We start from the raw sequence: 19,914 nt of genomic DNA on the forward strand, positions 1-19,914 counted from the left end.
GCCACCCTGGGAGACATAATGAAGACATCCCAACTTTTCCCAAGGTTTGTAGACCAAGATGATAGAGGGGATTTGATTAAGGAGGTCTCCCTAAGGGAACTGGAGGACACTCTCAAATGTTTCAAGTGAGATAAAAGCCCTGGTCCAGATGGCTGGATTGTGGAATTCTATGTAGCTTTTTTTGATACCCTGGGGGACCTATTACAAGTTAAAGAGGAACGCAAAACCTCTGGAAGAATGTATGAGGCCTTCAACTCAACCTTTATCACCCTTATTCCCAAATTGGACAATCCCACATCTTTCAATGATTTCTGACCCATATCGTTATGTAATTGTATCTACAATATCATCTCCAAGATTATAGAAAATTGACTCCGGCCAATCTTATCCAACCATATCTCAGCTGAAAAATTTGCATTTTTACAGAATAGACAAATACATGGGGCAGTCGGAATGGAACAAGAGATCCTACACTCTATCCAAACCAACAAGTTGAAGGGTATGGTCCTGAAAGTTGACCTCTCGAAAGCCTTTGATAGAGTCAACTGGCTATACCTCAGAATTCTCTTAACACACCTGGGTTTCCCATTTGAATTCATAAGATGGATTATGAGTTGTATCACTAATGTATCATACATTGTCCTTGTAAACTGTGCGGCCTCGCCTTTCTTCCATTCCGAAAGAGGCCTCAGGCAAGGATGTCCTTTGTCCCTACTCCTCTTCTTACTCATCATGGAAGGTCTCAGTTTCTTGATAAAGGAAGAACAACAAAGAGGCAGGATTAGCGAGATCTACATCATTGAAGGATGCACATTAACGCACCTGCTCTTTGTGGATGATGTGTTACTTTTCCTAAATGGGAGTATAGGAGATGTGACTGCACTTCTCAATACATTCACTATATTCCTAGCAACCATTGGCATGATGGTTAACAATGGAAAATCCTCTATAACGGCTATAGGATGCACTCCATACAAGGTCTAGTATGCCCTGAGAAGATTCCCCTATAACCTACTACATCTGGATGAGGGATTAAAATATCTGGGCTATAGATTAAAACCACATGGTTATAGGATTTCTGATTGGATCTAGCTCATAACCAAACTGGAGAAAAGGCTAAACATTTGGTATCTAAAATATTTATCAAGAGCAGGAAGACTAATACTCATAAAAGCAGTGCTGGAAGCAACTCCAATCTATTGGATGTCTTTAGCATGGATTCCTAAAGGAATATTATCCAGAATCAAAAACCTATGCTGCAGGTTCCTATGGAGAGGGAAACCAACCCGAAATGATCTTCGCCTGGACAAATTGGGATTATTTGGCACTCCCAAAGAAGTGGGAAGGATGGGGTATAAAAAGACTAGACTCTTTATCCGCAACCATGGTGGCCAAACTAGGGTGGCAGCTAGTAATGTCCTCCAGCCTGTGGACTAAAGTGGCCATGTCTAAATACATAGCCCCTTTAAATAATATGGACTGGATTTGATAACTCCAGTGGACACAAGCTAGAAAATAGATCATATGGAAAGCTGTCCTACAAGCTATGCCCCTTATTAGGGATGGACTCACATGGAGAATACAGTTAGGAGAAGTTGTTAAAATAGGGATGGACCCTTGTATTGGATGTGGGAACGCTACAGACTCCTGCATGAGCTCAGAGCATACCTCACCTCCAGAGGGATCTCACACCTTAACCAAATAGCAGACAGTAGTTGCCCTACATTTTTACAACAAGCTTGGAAATCTGGAAGGACATTACAAATCCCTCCATAATGGCAGTAGCATTGGAAGGAATACACGAGGGCACTCACGGAACCCCATATCAGGATACAGGAAGGGGAGGATGAGCTTATCTAGGCACTCGCAAAGCATGGGAAATACTCACCTAAGGAGAGATACATAGCTCTTATAAACTCTCTGAAACCTCCGCAGTGTGAACCTTGGTGGAGAAGCATATGGAAACTTAAAACACCACCTAGGTCTAGGCTCCTCATGTGGACCATTCTACATCACAAAATCACAACAAGAGAAAATTTGATCAATGGATCATTTCATAGACCCTTCTAGTGCGGCCTCTGCAAAGCAGACAATGAATCTAGGAATCATCTTTTTCTTACTTTCCCTTGCACAAGGGAGCTTTGGAATACTATCCACTCTCATATACCTTCCCTCCCTAGGTGGCAAGGCACAACCGCTTAGGAAGTCTGGGAGGGATGGTGGTCTAATGTATCCTTAGGAAGAACAAAAGACATCCCTATACTGACTTGCTGGGCCATTTGGATTACTCGAAACATAATCATATTTCAAAATTCCCCCCCCCCCCCACTAGCCGGCCATTACTGCACAAATCCTAGCAGACTACCAATAGATACCAAAGGAGGAAACAAATCCAAATCCTAGGCTTATCATCCCCGAAAGCATAAACCAATCCCACCCCTAGGCATGCTTTGATGGCTCAGCTCAAGCCATTGGCTATGGGGGAGGCATTGTCCTCCATATTACATCAAATCATGTTTACAAAATTCAAATGGGTTTGGGCAGAGGGACAAACAATTTTGCTGAGCTTTCAGTAGCAAAATACACCATTCACTTTGCCTTGGAAAAACAGTGCAGAAACTTACAACTATTTGGAGATTCAAAAACTATATGCAATTGGATTAACAAAGTTACAATTTGTCATGCTTTTACTCTGAGACACATCATGGAAGAAATTTTTAGACTTATAAATTTATTTGACACATTTACTTGTCAAAATATATACAGGGAGAGGAACACAGCTATGGATCTACTATCCAAGGAAGCAGCGCACAGGCCTATAGGCACTTGGAGCATACTGGAGAAAATTGATGGAGCCTTCCATCAGTATTATCATAGTCCTTTCATATAGATATCAGATTAGTAAAGCTCAATGGGAGATGACATAAAGTTTTGTTGTATATATTTTCTTGTGTTGTCTTTATATAAATATTTATATGAAGTTTTTATCAAGTAGTTTATTTTCACATGACAGTTATTTTTTGATACTCTCTGCATAGAGTAAGTACATAAGTAATTTTGAAGATCATAGCTCAAAGCAGTGTCTCCCTGCGTGGAGTGCACCTCTATCTAGTTTGAACTCACAAGAATAGGCTTCTAGCCCACAATATAGTATATGCCGCTGGCATCTACAAAATGTAATTTTCCTCATTAATGAAAATTACGACTTTTTTCCAAGGGAAAAAAATACTTGCTAACGTTTTGCAAATGGGATAGCAAGCTAAGTGGGCTTGATTGTAGGGGAAACTCCATAGTTAAGTGTGCTTAAGCCATAGGTAATCTAGGATGGGTGACCTCCGAGGAAGTCTTGGTTACCGAGTGCAAGTCCTAGTTGATTGACGCTATGTGATTCATTTCACTAGTTTCAATCCCACTTCTTCACCCCTGTGAGCATCACCCAATGCAATGAGTGCTAAGTGGACTGTTCAAAAATCATTCATTTCACTAGTTTCAATCCCACTTCTTCACCCCTGTGAGCATCACCCAATGAAATGAGTGTTAAGTGGGCTATTCAAAAATCATTCATTTCACTAGTTTCAATCCCACTTCTTCACCCCTGTGAGCATCATCCGATGCAATGAGTTCTAAGTGGACTATTCAAAAATCATTCATTTCACTAGTTTCAATCCCACTTCTTCACCCCTGTGAGCATCACCCGATGCAATGAGTGCTAAGTGGACTATTCAAAAATCATGAGAAATTAGTCACTTATGACTACCTCTCATGGAAATGGTTATAGATGAATGACTTACCTAACGTAGTTGAATCCAAAAAATGATATCTAACTGTGAAAATTCGTCAATACTTCAATAAAATAATGATTAAGATTTATTAATTCTAGATTTTTTTCAAACAAATTTGATAGAGAAGTGATCTAGTAGAAAAAGGAAATAATTTTTTTATTTTTTGAAAAAAAAAATACTAATTTACGAATTAGTTGAAAATTGAAAATTACTAATAATTAATAATTATTTAAAAATTAATAAAAGCATTAAAAATCACTTGAAAAATTTAAAAATTAAAAATTATTAATAACTAACATAGATGAAATAATAGCAAATATATTCATCTATATTTGTTATTACTATCATGAAATTAAATATGCTAAATGAAAAATTAGTTGAATTTAATACAACTTTTAATTGTTTTAGGGATTATTAAGATGGAAAAGTATTAAATCAATAGATTTTTTCTAGTTTTTAGTTAATGGTAAAAAATATGCTAGAAAAATAAAGAGGTTAAGAATAAAAGAAAAAATATAATTAAAAATAAAACATAAAAAATAAATTTGTACTAAAGGATTAAACAGAGTTAAGAATTAATATAAATTTTGATGATGAAGAAAATTTATATTTATTAGTTAGATAAAGTTAAGAAATAAGAATACTTTGAGATGACCAAAACTTTTAGGATAATATATATATATATATGAAGAACAAATACGAAGAACATAGATAGATGATCAACACAGATAGATGAAACATGGATCCAATCTCTTGAAAATAAATGCAAAGCTTCTATTTCATGCGAATCTCAGTAAAACAAAAGATGACTTGGACAAAGGCTCTTGCTTCCATATATAGGAAAACAGAGAGGTCTTCCAATCCTCCTTTCCCAAACTACGAATCTTTTCTAAAGATTTCAATAGTAACATGATATGAAACAAAGTGGAGATTCCTGACAAGGGGAACCCACGAAAGCCTGTACAATAATGGAGAATTTTTAAAAAAAGTAAAGTGATGGGATACAAAGTGGAGATTTTGATAAGGAGAATCCACAAAAGCCTATACAATAATGGAGAACCTTTTACAGAAAGTAAAATGATGGGATACAAAGTGGAGATTTTGATAAGGAGAATCCACGAAAGCATGTACAATAATGGAGAACCTTTTACTGAAAGTAAGGTGATGTGATACAAAGTGGAGATTCCTGCCAAGGGGAAGCCACGAAAGCCAAGAATTATTTAGGAAAGCTTTGTATTAAAGCTTTGTACTACAAGTTATATACATAGGACCTCCAGAAATTACCATTCTCCTTTGGGACTTTTGTCTATATCATAATCACTAGTTATCACTAGAATCATATTCTTCAACAAACCTGTCTAAATCCAACCCCAGTAGATTTTGTAACCATGGGGGTTTGCTACCAAAGCTAGCAGAAAAAGTAGAGAAGCTCATGTATGGATCTAAAGAACCTGGAGGGATGCCCACCTCTCCAAAGTAGTTTAACTACATTCTAAAAGAGCCATCTTCTAATTCTACTAGATCCACACCTTTGTACAATAAATCAAACTCAAATATGTCATATCTTTTAGCCCCATTTTTCATATCTTGATGGAGAATTTATAGAGTTGTAAACTAAATTAACCTTCCCTGGTCTTCTTTTCTTGGTACAAATGAAGCCATTAGCAAATTCATCTGGTTGCTGCAAATACAAAATGGGGACACAATGTCCTCACAATACATAATTATGGAAACTCTATCATAAATTTAGGATGTCTGAAGAATACAATAATAATCTAACCAATTCAATGTTGAGTCAAAAATATATAAAATTCTTTTGTATGGATGCATCACTGACCCAAAATAAATATGAACATAATTTATATTGGCAAGAGGACGATTGTAACCCATCTTGGCATCAATAGAGCAAAACCATTTCTCTATAATCATATTTTGAATTTTAGTGGGCAATATTTTAATTTTAACCAGAAGGCAATCTGTGCAAAATGAATAATGACATTGGGCACATAATTCAACACAAGATTTTTGAGAGGAGGATGAACTTTCTCCAATTTCAAACTTCTTGATTGCCTTTTCTTCTGATTTATTTGATCCTTCTCTTGTGATAAGACCAACAAGATAATTTTTTTGCCTGCTTTATAAATTATATCAAAGTCATATCCATATAGCCAAAGAGCCCATCTCATGATCCTGGAGTTACCATCTTATAGAATTATTTTGTTTTGGAGCATTCCTTTCATATGCCTGAGGTCAGTTTTGACTGTAAAATGAGTTCTCTTAAGGAACAATCTGAATCTTTTATTTCCTTTCTTTACAACAAGAATTTCTTTGTGTGAAGAAGGGTAATTTAATTCTGGACCAAAAAAAGTACTTGAAGTATAAGCACAAACTTCTTCTCTCTTCCCATGTTTATGTAAAAGGATTGCCCCCAGCAACAATCTGATGCATCTGTTTCTAGTATAAAAGGAATATCTTCTTGAGGAAGAGTGAGAGGTGGTAGCTGCTCAATCTTTTGCTTGATATTTTTAATTGCTTTAGTCATTTGATCAGACCAAATTCTTCCCTTTTTTAAATGCTATTGTAGAACTTTTGTATCTTTTGCTTGTTCAAGATAGAACTGTCTTATATAATTCAAGCATCCCAAAAACCTTTGTACAGTTCTGATGTCTGGGAGAATATCAAGAAAGTTAACTAATGAACGTAGAACATGCTATAATTTGACTTTCCCCTGAGATATAAACAATCCCAAATATTCAATGCGAGTTTTGGAAATAACAAATTTATCAGATGAATTAGAGAGGGCAAGTCCATGTTGATGGACTGTTTGATAAAAAATCTCTAAATGACTTTTATGTTCTACAATATCTCTGCTATACACAAGAAGATCATCAATATATACAATAATAAAAGAAAAATCTTTAAAGATATCTTCCATCCTTTTCTGAAACTCTGAGGGAGCATTCTTCAAGCCAAAAGGCATGACAGTCCATTGATATTGTCGTCCTGGTACTACAAAGGTTGTTTTGTATCGATCCTCTAATATAATCCCATTTTTCCAAAATCCACTTTTCAAATCAAATTTGTTAAAATCGTTTGCTTTAGCAACTTTGGATAAGAGTAACCCTTTATTGGGAAGAGGATACCTGATCGGCATTCATGCTTCATTTAAATCCTTGTAATTTATAACCAATCTCGTCTTCCCTCATTTTTTTCTTAGAGTGTTTGTTGACATAAAATGCGGGACAAGCCCATGAACTTTTACAAGGTTCAATAAGCTTTCTAAGCAACAGATCTTAGATTTCTTTATTACACAATTCTTGTTCTGAAGGGCTCATATGATTTGCATATGCTTTCTGAGCCATAATGGAAGAGAGCCAAAATAATTCTCGCTGGACCAAAATGCATCAGGATGATCAGAAGTACAATTTTCATTGATTTTCTGACTAATATCTGCAAGAACAGTAGCACCATGTGTATCAACATGCTTAACAATTTTCTGGATTTTACTTAGATCAGCTAGAGTAGTCTCTTGATTAAGAGCTTCATCTGGCTTAATCTTTAGTGTATATCTGTTCTTGGCTGGTATTGGAATCTTACTTCCCTGTACATTAAAAATGATTAGATTTTTGTCAATTGTAATGGGCATGAACTTTTTCATAAAATCTTGTCCTAACAATATATCTACCCCTGTATCATAATTAAACAGAGTCACAAAAACTTTTGTTGCTCCAAGCAGTAGAGGAAAATCTGGAGCAATATATGAAATCTGAATAAGTTGTTTATTGATTGCTCTGAATTGAATTTGAGTAGGCTTCCAGTAGTAAGCAGGGATTGCTTTGTATTTACAACAGCTACTCATAGCACCTGTATCAATATGGGCATCCAGAGTATATTATTTATATCCAGGGACTTTTATGTTTACAGGGATTACCATCCTATCATCAATCCCACTGATATCTTGGATATTTTCATTGTTGGCTTGATTCTGTGTGGTCAAAGTTGTCTGAGAATCTGCAATAGAGAGAGAAACAAACTTAGAATTTAATTCATCTAATTATTGCATTTGAATTTTGATTTTTGGTGCAAGATCCCTCATCTGTGCCCTATCTTCTTTTAAAAAAAATTCAACCTAGTGAATTTTGTCCAATATTTTCTCTATAGTGTTGATGGACAACTAAGGATCCCAATCCTGGAAATATTCTAGTTAATATAAGTTTGTGGGAGATCATTTTGCAAATGACCTATTTTCTCTTGTATCCTTCTTCTGGGTATGAGTAAACTAGGATGTAGAGATGCCTTATCCCTTTCTAATTCTTCCACCTGTTGTTTAAGAGTAGAGAAGGAGAACATTAAGAAATCAGAGATATATGTACAATCACTTTGATTATCATCTAAACATATTTGTCTAAAATCTTCATCTAGATCTGAGGAACTATCCATTTGAGTAACAGAAAAGCATTCAAAATCAGAATCAGACTGAGAGACAAGATCCCATTCTGTTGGATCAGGTGCAGACTTAAATATGGAAGAAATTTCTTTTGGATCTTTTTCTTTTCTTTATTGGGAAAATTATTTTCCCAATGACCAAGCTTACCACAGATAAAACATTTTGTTTGTTTGGTTAGCTTATTCCTCTTTCTGAATATAAATCTAGATCTTTGCTTTGGAGATGAGTATCTTTTCTTTGATCTAGAGGAATATTTCTTGGTTTTGCATTGACATTTATCAATTTGGTTTCTTTGAGAACCCTTCTTGGAGGTGTTCTTATAACATCCAAAATGATATGTCTCTGAAAAGGAGTCACAAATAGCAGGACTGAAATGTAACTATTTTTTGACATTTTTCTTGGTCTTATATGATGCACATTCATTTTTCAATATTGTGAGTATATGTTGGGGTAATGCTACTAATGATAATGTATCAATAGAAATATCCTGGGCCAAAAGTGACTGATAAACCAATTCTAGAATATTACCAGGCATAGATGCTATGCAATGCCTAAGATATGCAGTGTTGTGATGATCAGGAACCTTATAATATAGATTTTGCATGGTGCAATAATATTTTGATAAGAGATCTAAACTGCACAGTCTTTGACTCATAAACATTTGGGCGAAGTGCTTATTATCAAAAGATATAACTCCCAAAAATTCATGGGAGAGAGCCATCAATATTGCTTGGAGTGGATCATCCCTTTCTAGAATTTCATTTTGTTCATCTTTTTTGATAGGTTCCCACCACATTCTTGCATTTCCAATTAGATTCCACGTGAGGGGAATTACTATATCTTTCCATGAAGCTTTTGTATCAGCTTTATTTCGGGAAGCCCGAGCATTTATCTGCTGCACAATAATGAGGTTTTGGTCTCTTGTTAAACAATCAAAATTTATAAAGAAAGTATTCACCTGCTTATCAGACCTAAAAGTAGAATATGGATCATAACTGAATTCTGTAGAGTCAAGATTCTGTGTCCATGTGCTAAAGTGATTGTTCTTTGATTGTGATCCAATGTCAAGTCCTGTTGTTCTTGCATTTTTGTTTGAAAAATTAAAGCTTTCATTCCTTTTGTTCTTTGGGGGATTTGATGATCCTTCATCTCCTAACTGGCTTGCCATCTTGATTTCTATAGTACAAAAATTTTCATTTTTTTTTTATAGTAGATCTAGCTTTTCCCGAGCTAAGCTAGTGCTTTGAACTAAAGCAGATAGCTCACTATCATTTCTATTTATCATTTCAAGTGAGATTTGTTGTGAATTTCCAACGAATTTAGCCAATGTGAACTTTGGGCCTTTTTCTTTTATCTCAGAGTAATTGGGGGGACTGTCAAACTTGATTATAGATGCTTCAAAGCTAGTTACAACTCTACTTATTACTCCTAGCTGATCATTGATTATTCTGAGCTGGTTTTCATATGTATCTTAAGAATCATACATGGTATCAATACTATGATGATTTTTTCTTACATGTTCTTCGACTTCAACCACCTCCCTGGCTAAGTCATCTATGTTCTGGGCTATACAAACTGATTGATAATTACCATAGTTTTGCATTTTAGTGAATTCAGAAGGTTCTAGATCTATAGCTGTTCTATAATGCAAAAACTCAAGGTCACTTTGAACAACACCATCCTTTAATTTAGGTGTACTATTACTTGGATCTAATATTCTTTCTGGTAATTCCATTCTATTTCCTAGCTTCTCTTTAGGGAGGGAGATCATGCATAGATATCTTGCCAGAGGCATGATACATTCAAGACAATGTGAATTTTGTCCTAAATGGTGAATTGTAACCACTGTTTGGTATTGTTTTTTGTTTTTTCTTCTTTATCTCCATCGCAGTAAATGCAGTCTACTAATGGATTGTTCTTATACTTATTCAAATACTTAGAAACTGGTGATGAAATATGTACTTGGCGAGGTAATCTGGAGGACTGACTTCTAACTAACTTTTTTTGTGAGGAGTCTGATTGGAACCTGAGACTTGTACTACCATCTAGTCTTTTTACAGTTTTTAACTGTTTGGAGGAAGTATCGGCCAATTGTGGATATTTCTGTGACATCGGGGTATATTGACTATTCCATTCAGATGGTAAACTTAAATCACAAAACCCTACCTGCAAGGGAGTTGTGTTTCCAGGGCCAACAATAACACCTTCTTTTAAAGCTCTTTGTGACAAACTAGGATTTAAAGGAGGCATACTTGAAGAAACAAATCGAATACATACATGCAACTGTAGCTGTGCTATTTGTGACTGGGGAGCAATGTCATACCCATGAAACTGAATATATGCTTGCAGAAAATCATTTATATATGGATGTGTTAATGACACTTGATATCAAGGAACCACTAAAGACCAGACTAGACCATTATTTAAGGGGCTTTGAAAACCACCTATTAAAGCATATTCAAACTTATTGTGTCTGGTGTCAAGAACACATGTAAGATATGAATTGTTAAACCTGGTCTAACTAAAGGGTTGATACCAAATTGAATGAGTCCAATATGAATGTACTTATTATTGGCCCTGGAAACACAACTCCCTTGCAAGTAGGGTTTTGTGATTTAAGTTTACCATCTGAATGGAATAGTCAATATACCCTGATGTCATAGAAATATCCACAATTGGCCGATACTTCCTCCAAACAGTTAAAAACTATAAAAAGACCAGATGGTAGTACAAGTCTCAGGTTCCAATCAGACGCCTCGCAAAAAAGTTAGTTAGAAGTCAGAAATCCAGATTACCTCACCAAGTACATATTTCATCAACATTTTCTAAGTATTTGAATAAGTATAAGAACAATCCATTAGCAGACTACATTTACTGCGATGGAGATAAAGAAGAAAAAACAAAAAAACAATACCAAACAGTGGTAACAACTCAACATTTAGGACAACATTCACATTGTCCTGAATGTATCATGCCTCTGGCAAGAGATCTATGCATGATTTCCCTCCCTAGAGAGAAGCCAGGAAATAGAAGGGAATTACCATAAAGAAGATTAAATCCAATTAATAGTACACCTAAATTAAAGGATGGTGTTGTTCAAAGTGACCTTGAGTTTTTGCAATATAGAACAACTATAGATCCAGAACCTTATGAATTCACTAAAATGCAAAACTATGGTAATTATCAGTCAGTTTGTATAGCCCAGAACATAGATGACTTAGCCAAGGAGGTGGTTGAAGTCGAAGAACATGTCAGAAAAATTCATCAGAGTATTGATACCATGTATGCTTCTCAAGATACATATGAAAACCAGATCAGAATAATCAATGATCAGCTAGGAGTAATAAGTAGAGCTGTAACTAGCTTTGAAGCATCTATATTCAAGTTTGACAGTCCCCCCAATTACTCTAAGATAGAAGAAGAAGGCCTAAAGTTCACATTGGCCAAAGCCATTGGAAATTCACAAAAACTCTCACTTAAAATGATGAATAGAAATGATAGCGAGATATCTACTTTAGTTCAAAGCACTAGCTTAGCCCAGGAAAATCTGGATCTACTAAAACAAAAAATTGAAAATTTTTGTACTATAGAAATCAAGATGGCAAGCCAGTCAGGAGATGAAGGATCATCAAATCCCCCAAAGAACAAAAGGAATGAAAGATTTAATTTTTCAAAAAAAAAAAAACATGAACAACAAGACTTGACATTGGATCACAATCAAAGAACAGTCACTTTAGCACATGGACACGAAATCTTGCCTCTACAGAATTCAACTATGATCCATCTTCTACTTTCAGGTCTGATAAGCAGGGGAATACTTTCTTTATAAATTTTGATTGTTTAACAAGAGATCAAACCCTCATTCTTTTGCAGCAGATAAATGCTTGGGCTTCCCAAAAGAAAGCTGATACAAAAGCTTCATGGAAAGATATAGTAATTCTCCTCACATGGAATCTAATTGGAAATGAAAGACTGTGGTGGGAAACTATCAAAAAAGATGAACATAATGAAATTCTAGAAAGTGACAATCCACTCCAAGCAATACTGAGGGCTCTCTCCCATGAATTTTTGGGAATTATATCTTCTGATAATAAGCACTTCACCCAAATGTTTATGAGTCAAAGACTGTGCAGTTTAGATCTCTTATCAGAATATTATTGCACCATGCAGAATCTGTATTATAAGATTCCTGATCATCACAACACTGCATATCTTAGCATTACATAGCATCTATGCCTGGTAAGATTCCAGAATTGGTTCATCAGTCACTTTTGGCCCATGATATTTCTATTGATACATTATCATTAGCAACATTACACCAGCATATACTCACAATATTGAAAAACGAATGTGCATCATATAAGACCAAGAAAAATGTCAAAAAACAATTACATTTCAGTCCTGCTATTTGAGACTCATTTTCAGAGACATATCATTTTGGATGCTATAAGAACACCTCCAAGAAGGGTTCTCAAAGAAACCAAATTGATAAATGTCAATGAAAAACCAAGCAATATTCCTCTAGATCAAAGAAAAGATACTCATCTCCAAAGCAAAGATCTAGATTTATATTCAGAAAGAGGAATAATCCAGCCAAACAAACAAAATGTTTTATCTGTGGTAAGCTTGGTCATTGGGCAAATAATTGTCCCAATAAAGAAAAGAAAAAGATCCAAAAGAAAATTTCTTCTATATTTAAGTCTGCACATGATCCAGCAGAATGGGATCTTGTCTCTTAGTCTAATTTTGATTTTGAAAGCTTTTCTGTTACTCAAACAAACAGTTCCTCAGATCTAGATGAAGATTTCAGATAAATCTATTTAGATGATAATCAGAGTGATTGTACATATATCTCTGATTGCTTAATGTTCTCCTTCTATACTCTTAAACAATAGGTGGAAGAATTAGAAAGGGATAAGGCATCTCTACATCCCAGTTTACTCATACCCAGAAGAAGGATACAAGAGAAAATAGATCATTTGAAAAATGATCTCCCTCAAACTTCTATTAAACTAGAATATTTCCAGGATTGGGACCCTTAGTTGTCCACTAGCACTGTAGAGAAAATATTGGACAAAATTCACCAGGCTGAAAAAAGTTTAAAAGAAGATAGGGCACATATGAGGGATCTTGCACACAAAATCAAAATTCAAATGCAAGAATTAGATGAATTAAATTCTAAGTTTGTTTCTCTCTATATTGCAGATTCTCAGACAGCTTTGACCACACAGAATCAAACCAACAATGAAAATATCCAAGATATAAGTGGGATTGATGATAAGATGGCAATCCCTGTAAATATAAAAGTCCTTGGACATAAAGAATATACTCTAGATGCCCAGATTGATACAGGTACTATGAGTAGTTTTTGTAAATACAAGGCAATCCCTGCTTACTACTGGAAGCCTACTCAAATTCAGTTCAGAGTAGTCAATAAAAATCTTATTCATATTTCATATATTGCTCTAGATTTTCCTCTATTGCTTGGAGCAACAGAAGTTTTTGTGACTCTGTTTAATTATGATACAGGGGTAGATATATTGTTAGGACAAGATTTTATGAAAAATTCATGCCCATTACAATTGACAAAAATATAATCATTTTTAATGTACAGGGAAGTAAGAGTCCAATACCAGCCAAGAATATATATACACTAAAGATGAAGCTCTTAATCAAGAGAATAGTCTAGCTAATCTAAGTAAAATCTAGAAAATTGTTAAGCATGCTGATACACATGGTGCTACTGTTCTTGCAGATATTAGTCAGAAAATCAAAGAAAATTGTACTTCTGATCATCCTGATGCATTTTGGTCCAGGGAGAAATATTTTGTCTCTCTTCCATTCAAAAAAGAAGGCACAATTATGGCTCAGAAAGCATCTGCAAATCATATGAGCCCTTCAGAACAAGAATTGTGTAATAAAGAAATCCAAGATCTGCTGCTCAGAAAGCTTATTGAACCTTGTAAAAGTTCATGGGCTTGTCCTGCATTTTATGTCAACAAACACTCTGAGAAAAAACAAGGGAAAAAGAGATTGGTTATAAATTACAAGGCTTTAAATGAAGCACTAATGCCGATCAGGTATCCTCTTCCCAATAAAGAGTTACTCTTATCCAAAATTGCTAAAGAAAATGTTTTTAGCAAATTTGATTTGAAAAGTGGATTTTGGAAAATTGGGATTATCCCAGAGGATAGATACAAAACAACCTTTGTAGTACCAGGAGGACAGTATCAATGGACTGTCATGCCTTTTGGCTTGAAGAATGCTCCCTCAGAGTTTCAGAAAAGGATGGAAGATATCTTTAAAGATTTTTCTTTTATTATTGTATATATTGATGATCTTCTTGTGTATAGCAGAGATATTGCAGAACATAAAATTCATTTAGAGAGTTTTTATCAAACAGTCCATCAACATGGACTTGCCCTCTCTAATTCATCTGATAAATTCATTATTGCCAAAACTCGCATTGAATATTTGGGATTGTTTATATCTCAGGGGAAAGTCGAATTACAGCCTCATGTTCTACATTCATTAGCTAACTTTCCTAATATTCTCCTAGACATCAGAATTGTACAAATTTTTTTGGGATGCTTGAATTATATAAGACAATTCTATCCTGAACAAGAAAAATATACAAAAGTTTTACAACATCATTTAAAAAAGGGAAGCATTTGGTCTGGTCAAATGACTGAAGCAGTTAAAAATATCAAGAAAAAGATTAAGCAGCTACCACCTCTCACTCTTCCTCAAGAAGATCTTCCTTTTATACTAAAAATGGATGGATCAGATTGTTGCTGGGGGGAAATCCTTTTACAGAAACATGGGAAGAGAGGAGAGGTTTGTGCTTATACTCCAGGTACATTTTCTGGTCCAGAATTAAATTACCCTTCTTCACACAAAGAAATTCTTATTGTAAAGAAATGAATTAAAAGATTCAGATTGTTCCTTAAGAGCACTCATTTTACAGTCAATACTGACCTCAGGCATATGAAAGGAATGCTCCAAAACAAAAGACTTCTAGAACAGGGTAACTCCAGGCTCATGAGATGGGCTCTTTGGCTAGATGGATATGACTTTGATATAATTTATAAAGCAGGCAAAGAAAATTATCTTGATGATCTTATGACAAGAGAAGGATGGGATACATCAAAATAAAAGGAAATGAATAAGTTTGAAATTGGAGAAATTTCATCCTCCTTTAAAAAATATTGTGTTCAATTATGTCCCCAATGTCATTATTCATTTTGCATAGATTTCCTTCTGGTTAAAATTAAAAGATTGGCCACTGAAATTCAAAAGATGATTATAGAGAAATGGTTTTGTTCTATTGATGCCAAGATGGGTTACGGTCTTCCTCTTGCCAATATAAATAATGTTCATATTTATTTTGGGCCAGTGATGCATCCATACAGAAGAATTGTATATATTTTTGACCCAGTGTTGAATTGGTCAGATTATTACTGTATTCTTCAGACATCCCGAATTTATGATAGAGTTTATATAATTATGTATCGTGAGGACGTTGTGTCCTCATTTTGTATTTGGAGCAACTGGATTAATTTTTCAATGGCTTAATTTGTACCAAGAAAAGAAGACCGGGGAAGGTTAACTGAGTTTACAACTCTATCAATTCTCCATCAAGATATGAAAGATGGGGTTGAAAGATATGACATATTTGAGTTTGATTTATTGTACAAAGTTGTAGATCTAGTAGAATTAGAAGATGGGTCTTTTAGAATGAAGTTAAACTACTTTGGAGAAGTGGGCATCCCTCTAGGTTCTTTAGATCCTTACATGAGATTCTCTGCTTTTTTTGCCAGCTTTGGTAGCAAACCCCCATGGTTACAAAATCTACCAGGGTTGGATTTAGACAGGTTTGTTCAAGAATATGATTCTAGTCTTGACATTAGTGATTATGATACAAACAAAAGTCCTAAAGGAGAATGGTAATTTCTTGAGGTACTATGTATATAACTTTTAGTAAAAAGCTTTAATACAAAGCTTTAATAAATAATTTTTGGCTTTCGTGGGTTCCCCTTGGTAGGAATCTCCACTTTGTATCACATCACCTTACTTTCAGTAAAAGGTTCTCCATTATTGTACAGGCTTTCGTGGATTCTCCTTATCAGAATCTTCCCTTTGTATCCCATGACTTTACTTTCTGTAAAAGGTTCTCCATTATTGTACAGGCTTTCATGGATTCTCCTTATCAGAATCTCCACTTTGTATCCCATCACTTTACTTTTCATAAAAATTCTCCATTATTGTACAGGCTTTCGTGGGTTCCCCTTGTCAGGAATCTCCACTTTGTTTCATATCATGTTACTATTGAAATCTTTAGAAAAGATTCGTAGTTTGGGAAAGGAGGATTGGAAGACCTCTCTGTTTTCCTATATATGGAAGCAAGATCCTTTGTCCAATACATCTTTTGTTTTACTGAGATTTACATGAAATAGAAGCTTTGCGTTTATTTTCAAGAGTTTGGTTTTGTGTTTCATCTACTTGTGTTGATCATCTATCTGTGTTATCAGAGCCAGTATCCATATTCTTTCGGAGTGAAGGAAAAGAAGAATTTGTGCATAGGAGAACCACCGGGAGCTCGTAAGTCTGTGATAAGTCCCATTGTTGTTGAAGGATAGGCGTTAGGGCGTTGGGCAGATTACTCCTACTGTTGCTCTACCACCAGGTGTTTCTATTTCCTTTATTCTCATCGATATGGCTAGTAGTTCAAATTTTGGTTTCTCAGCTGAGTCACGAAAAGCAGCTCATGAGAAAAGATGGTCATGGTTAACTAAGTATACTAGTAATGATTAGAAAGATGTTTTGTTTGATGATAAAGTAGTTGAACAAGAATTCAATCCCCAACCCAATTGGGAATTACCTTCTATCAAAACTGATAAAATTTACAAGCTACCCATCTTCCAGTTTCATGTTGCTACTCTTTTCAGGTTTTCTTCTGTAAATGCTCCAGTTTCAGTAGGGCAGAGTGTCTATCAGATTCCTTTAATCAGAAAAGAAGATATTGAATGGGGTTTGAGTCATGGATATAAGTACATTCATATTGGACTCATTCAATTTGGTATCAACCCTCTAGTCAGACCAGGTTTAAACAATTCATGTCTTACATGTGTTCTTGACACCAGACACAATAAGTTTGAAGATGCTTTAATAGGCGGTTTTCAAAGCCCCTTAAATAATGGTCCAGTCTGGTCTTTAGTGGTTCCTCGATATCAAGTGTCATTAACAGATCCATATATAAATGATTTTCTACAAGCATATATTCAGTTTCATGGGTATGACACTGCTCCCCAGTCACAGATAGCACAGCTATAGTCACATGTATGTATTCGATTTGTTTCTTCAAGTATGCCTCCTTTAAATCCTAGCTTGTCACGAAGAATATATATCAAAAAAGGAAATAGGTAATACGAGGCACTCGGAAGGGGGAAACAGAAATCAAGGTCATGTCAAGAGTCATTGGGTGAGATGGTGGATGATAGGTTTACAGGATTGGCTAACCCTATAACCATCTTCCCTATTAAATTTATTACGGTTCTTCTCGATTTCCAGGGCTTCTCGAATAATATGAGAGTTGTATAATGATGCAAAAGCTATGATGTTTGATTGATTGAAACAAATTAAATGTTTGGACTTGTATTAGTGTTTTTCGATGACAGACTTTGAAAGACATTTATGGTTGGTGTCAACTATGTGCTCCTTGAGGTGGGCTTTGAAAGGACGACTCATTTGACTAATGTAATATTTACTGCAAGAACAAGGAATTTTATAAACTATTAATCCTAGCATGAGATATAATAAGTCTTTGGCTGATCAGAACAATTTCTTTAGGGTTTTGTGGGGTTTAAATACAATTTTATGATTTTCTTAGCCTAAATATTAAAATAGGATTAGTGGTCACTTTAATGCAAGGGAGGGTGACTTGGACACAAGAGGGTGAGGAGTCTAAATTTTTGGGTTTATGCTGAGTAACTGACTGGAGAGATTTAGAGATCTAAGTAGAGGAATAGCCATTGGCTTTGAAAGCCTTGACTAGATGGGATTTTTTAGTTGAAAGAAACAGGGGAGCAAATATTTTTAAAGCTCCGGAGAAGAGGGTTTTTAGAGCATTAGAGTTTTGGGATGGGTGGTGATGAGAAAGGGAATGGAGATAGCAGTCAGTATGAGTATTTTTTCAATATACTTGATGTGAGAGGGAGCCATTGGAAAGGCGAGTAACAAGGAAATTTAAGAAAGAGAGGGATTTGTTGGATTTGGTTTCCATAGTGAACTGGATATAAGGGGAGATGCTACCAAGATGGGACTAAAAGGTGTCAAGGTTATGGCATCCATGTTTCCAAATGAAAAAGGTGTTGTCAACAAACCAGAACCAACATTTTGGTTTGAGATGCCATGAATTAAGAGCTCTAGTTTCAAAGTGTTCCATAAAGATGTTAGCCACTACTGGAGACCAGGGAGAGCCAGTTGTTTTGCCTTCAGTCTATTCATAAATGGTTCCTTTGAAAGAGAAGAAGGTAGAGTTGAGGAAAATTTGGATTAGTTTTAGGATTTCTTGGTCAACTAACTGGGAGATCAAGTGAAGAGCTTTGGGGACAGGGATCTTGGTGAAAAGGGAAACAACGTCAAAACTGACCAACAAGTCATTCTCATCAATCATGATGGTTTTGGTCTTCTCAATGAAGTCAGCAGAATCCTTGATGTAAGAGGAAGTGGAGCCCACAAATTGTTGCAGGTTGGTGGCTAGATAACGACTCAGCGTGTGGGTGGGAGCTCTAATGGCACTAACAATGGGATGGAGGGGGATATCTTGCTTATGGATTTTCGGTTGACCATAAATTTTGGGAGTTTGGGGGGCATGGGGAATGAACTTGTGTTGACTGGCTACAGGTATAGAAGAGGACTTTATGGCCTTGATGACTAGTAGAGAAATGGCATTAAGGGGGTTCTTGGGAAATGTTTTATAAGAAGAAGAAGGCGAGTCTTTTCATCTTAGAATCATAATCTGTAGTGTTCATGATAACCATAGCATTACCTTTGTCTGCCTTGAGGACAAGGACATGAGGGTTATCATTGAGAAGCTTGATGGCTTGGAACTCATCTTAAGATAAGTTAGGGTTAGGCACTTTACCGTGATGCAAAATTTTTCCACAATCTTGCCAAATTTCTTCAGTAATATGAGAAGGGAGGTTTTGGGAAATAAGCTCTATGGAGTAAAGGATCTCTTCAATGGGAATCTTGTGAGGAGAAAAAGCGAAGTTGAAGATTTTTTCCAGGAGCTAGAGGGTATGGGGGTCAATGAAGAGTGAGGAGATGTTCACTACATAAGGAGGTCTAGAATTGGAGGGAGAAGAGGCTAAGGGAATAGTATAGGAATTGGCCACTGATAAAGAATTATTAAGATTATTATCAAACATGTTAATTGAACTAGAAAGATCTACATTAAAAGGAGATAATGGTTTATGAAGAAGGGAAAGATCATAACTAATATTAGAAATCAAATTGAGTGGACTTTATTAAATGACTTAGAATTAGAATGATTCAAATTAGCATGATTCGAATTAAAATTAAAATTAAAATTTGAATGATTGATAGAGGGATTATTGAGGAGATTGAAATCATTAGATCGATTCGAACTGTATGATTCGAATTAGAATTAGAGTTCCAAAT

The sequence above is a fragment of the Pinus tabuliformis genome, chromosome 2_2 (assembly GCF_031772625.1).
Source record: "Pinus tabuliformis cultivar Carrire ecotype Pingquan chromosome 2_2, CPIR1, whole genome shotgun sequence".
Classification (NCBI taxonomy): domain Eukaryota; kingdom Viridiplantae; phylum Streptophyta; class Pinopsida; order Pinales; family Pinaceae; genus Pinus; species Pinus tabuliformis.